This window comes from Hylobates moloch, unplaced genomic scaffold (genome assembly GCF_009828535.3).
Source record: "Hylobates moloch isolate HMO894 unplaced genomic scaffold, HMol_V3 SCAFFOLD_1454, whole genome shotgun sequence".
Taxonomy (NCBI): Eukaryota; Metazoa; Chordata; class Mammalia; order Primates; family Hylobatidae; genus Hylobates; species Hylobates moloch.
This window is the reverse complement of record NW_026653729.1, coordinates 5040-8827: the sequence shown is the minus strand read 5'-3', so window position 1 is coordinate 8827 and position 3788 is coordinate 5040. Positions and strand designations below refer to the sequence as shown.

The 3788-nt window shown below is 47.0% G+C and overlaps 1 pseudogene; it reads right to left on the bottom strand.

Annotated features, from left to right (window-relative positions):
* Positions 1-1848: 1848 nt before the first annotated feature.
* Positions 1849-3026, bottom strand: LOC116810180 (serine/arginine repetitive matrix protein 1-like; annotated as a pseudogene).
* Between the last annotated feature and the right edge of the window lie 762 nt (positions 3027-3788).

Genomic DNA, 3788 nt, shown 5'->3' with positions numbered 1-3788 from the left:
GAAGTTTTGTCTCAGAGTGGTACCCGACTGTGTGAGGTGTCAGTCTGCCCCTACTGGGGGGTGCCTGCCAGTTAGGTTACTCAGGGGTCAGGGACCCACTTAAGGAGGCAGTCTGTCCGTTCTCAGATCTCCAGCTGTGTGCTGGGAGAACCACTACTCTCTTCAAAGCTGTCAGACAGGGACATTTAAGTCTGCAGAGGTTTCTGCTGCCTTTTGTTCAGCTATGCCCTGCCCCCAGAGGTGGAGTCTACAGAGGCAGGCAGGCCTCCTTGAGCTGCAGTGGGCTCCACTGAGTTCGAGCTTCCTGGCTGCTTTGTTTACCTACTCAAGCCTCAGCAATGGCGGGTGCCCCTCCCCCAGCCTCACTGCTGCGTTGCAGTTCGATCTCAGACTGCTGTGCTAGCAATGAGCGAGGCTCCATGGACATAGGACCCTCCCAGCCAGGCACAGGATATAATCTCCTGGTGTGCCATTTGCTAAGACTGTCGGAAAACCACAGTATTAGGGTGGGAGTGACCTGATTTTCCAGGTGCTGTTTGTCCCCACTTCCCTTGGCTAGGAAAGGGAATTCCCTGACCCCTTGTGCTTCCCGGGTGAGGCGATGCCTCACCCTGCTTCGGCTCACGCTCGGTGCGCTGCACCCACTGTCCTGCACCCACTGTCTGACAATCTGCAGTGAGATGAACCTGGTACCTCAGTTGGAAATGCAGAAATCACCCGTTTTCTGCATCGCTCACGCTGGGAGCTGTAGACTAGAGCTGTTCTTATTTGTCCATCTTGGAACTGCCCCCCTCGTCCTTCTTTTTCTTCTTTTTCTTCCCACCTTCTTCTTGATCTGGATTTCTTGGCGGTGATGCTCTTGGTGTTGGGCTTTTGGCCTTTTTGACCAGTACAGCTGGTGTCCAGTTTGTAGATGGTGACTGAGACTGGACGGAGGATGGAGGTGCTGGGGGCTTTTAAACTGCTGGCTCTGGAGACCCGGAGACAGATCAGGATGATGACACCCTCATTATAGTCTGTGGGCTTGGTGAAGCAGCCTTTTTTATCTTTTTAGGTTCCAGAGTCCTGGAGACTCTTCTAAAGGGCCTTGTATTTGGAGACAGGGACTGCCTTCTTTGGGGTGATGACGACCCTGCTCTTCGAACAGGTGGAGGACTTGAGGTCTGAGGAGCTCAAGGCCATGGTGAGGGTGAATGTCATTTGTTTGGTTGTGGTGATTGGGCCTCGTGGGTAGAGTGGCTTGGGGAAGAGCCTTTCCTATGCTTGGGTGATAATGAAGGTGAACGTCTCTTGGTGACTGAGGAGCTTCTTTGTTTGGGAGGTGGAGAATGGGAGACCCAATGCTTTGGTGGTGGAGATGGTGATGCTCTTTGTTCAGGAAGGGGAGGAGAAGAAGCCGTTCTTCTCTTTGGAGGTGGAGAAGGAGAGTATCTCCTCTGTATTGGAGGAGAGTATTTTCTAGGAGAAGGTGAGCACCAGTGTGAGGGAGGAGAAGGAGTTCTTTTTCGTGGTGGTGGTGTGGGAGAACTGTGCCCTCGAGGAGGAGAGGCAGGAGAAGGAGACCATCGCCTTCTGGTGGGTGGTGGGGATGGAGTTCTCCTCTGTCTACCACGAGGGTGAGTCTCTTTTTGGCGCTTTTGTGGTGATGGAGAGGCACTCCGGGAAGGGGAATGTCTCCGCCACCTGCCAACCTCACCATTCTTCACATGGGATCTCATGGGCCGTTCATCTTCTGAGGAGGAGGAGGAGCCAGGCTCAGATGAAGACTGCTGGTTTTCTTGTCTGTACTGGCGTCTCTGCTGCACAGAATCTGCTGCAGCCATTTTACCACGTTTATCTTCTTCCGATTCAGATAACTACTTTTCTAGGCTTCGGTGCTGGTGAAGGGCACTCCCTTTTCTCAGTACATTTATGTTTTGTCACTACCTGAAGTTCTCCCTGGATACACAGAAACACGACTTTTTCTTGTACGGTTTGACTGCTGGGGTGTTGGGGAATGCTGAGTTTTGGGTGGCAGAGTTGCAGGAGATGGCCTGTACCTTCACCTTGGAGGACTTGCTGAAGGAGATAACCTATGAGTTTTTCGAGGGGGGCTGGATGTCCTCTTGGGAGGCTTCTTTGGTGGTGACCGGGAATGAGATGAAGAGGGTGAAGAGCTACTCCCAGACAAGGATGCTGATGAACGTCTTCTTCATCTTACTGGAGATCTACTCCTTCTATGCCTTGGTGGAGGAGGCATTCTTCTTGGTGGAGTTCTTCTTCGAGGAGATGGCCGCCGCCTTGGGCTTGGCCACCTTCTAGGTGAATATGATCTTGATTGGGATCTATTTCGCTGTCTAGGTGGAGTGTGAGAAGGAGAGCGGGACCGCGTCTGAGATCTTGATTTGGAGCGTGACCGAGATTGTGGTTGGGTCTTCTCCTTCTGCTTTTCTTTTTTGGAATTGTTTTTCCGGAGAAGGTTCTTTAGGCTCTGGTACAGGTTCAGGTTTGGGAACTTTCAGAATGTCACTAGTAGAAGTGGCCTGTTGTACTGAAGGTTATTTTACTTTCACTGAAGGTTCTGGGAGCTCTGGAGTTTTTTCCTTCTTTTCTGGGGCAGGAGAAGGACTCTGGCTCTTGGTTCTTTGATGGGGAGATCGAGAATGACTGTGCTGTCTCTCTTCTAACAGGGGAAGATTGTCTTTTAGGGGAAGGAGATTTGTGTCTTCTTGGGCTACGAGACCTCTCCCTTTTTTATCTGCTGCTTTCTTTTTCTTCCTTACGCCTTTTATCTTTGTCTTCATCTTGCTTTTTCATAGATGCCGATTTCTCTTGTTCAATCTGTCTTTGTTTTATTTCTTCTTTCTTCAGTTCTAGGAAAGCAGAAGAGATTCCCGAGATGTTTTCTTGTGCATTTAGCAGCAGGGGCCACAGTTCTCCCGTAAATTCTCGAGCATTTTTTCCATTCGAAAATCCAGTCAGGTTGATTTGCATCATTTTGGAGTCTGGATTCTTCACTTACAGCTGGTTGAATATAAACTCAATCACATCATCATCTTCAAACCCAAGGATTTTTGTTACTCTTTTTGTTATCCAAAGCTTTATGACTTCCAAATTTACTTTGCTCGTGTCCACCTTTTTTTCTAGGCATTCTGCAAATTTCAGCTGCTTCAGTAGTTTCTTCTGTTTGTTGCTGAACCGATTATACTGTTCTGCACTTGATTGGTGGAAGAATCCTGCATCCGTCTTGCTGCCTCGCTTGGAGATCACTCCCTATCCCAGGGTGTACCGCCTGTTTTATAGTTTTAATTTGCATTTCCCTGATGACTAATGATATTGAGCATCTTTTCATGTGCTTATTGACCATCTGCATATCTTCTTTGGAAGTATGTCTATTAAAATCCCCATTTAAAAACTGGATTATTTTTCTTTTTTATTGTTGAGTTTTAAGAGTTTTTAAAATATATTCTGGATACTAAATCCTTATCAGGTATGTGACTTGCAAATGTTTTCTTCCATCCCATGGACTGTCTTCTCAGTTTCTTGATTGAATTCTTTGAAGTACAAGATTTAAATTTTGATAAAGTCTGTCATTGGTTACTTGTGGTTTTCGTGTCACATTTAAGAAACCATTGCCTAATCTGATGTCACTAAAATTTATTTCTATGTTTTACAGTTTTATATTTTTATGTCTTAAATTTAAGTCTTTGATCCATTTCAAGTTAACTTTTGTATATGGCACAAGATGAGTCTAATTTCATTCTTTGCATGTAGATATCCAGTTTGTCTTGACACCATTCGCTGAAAAG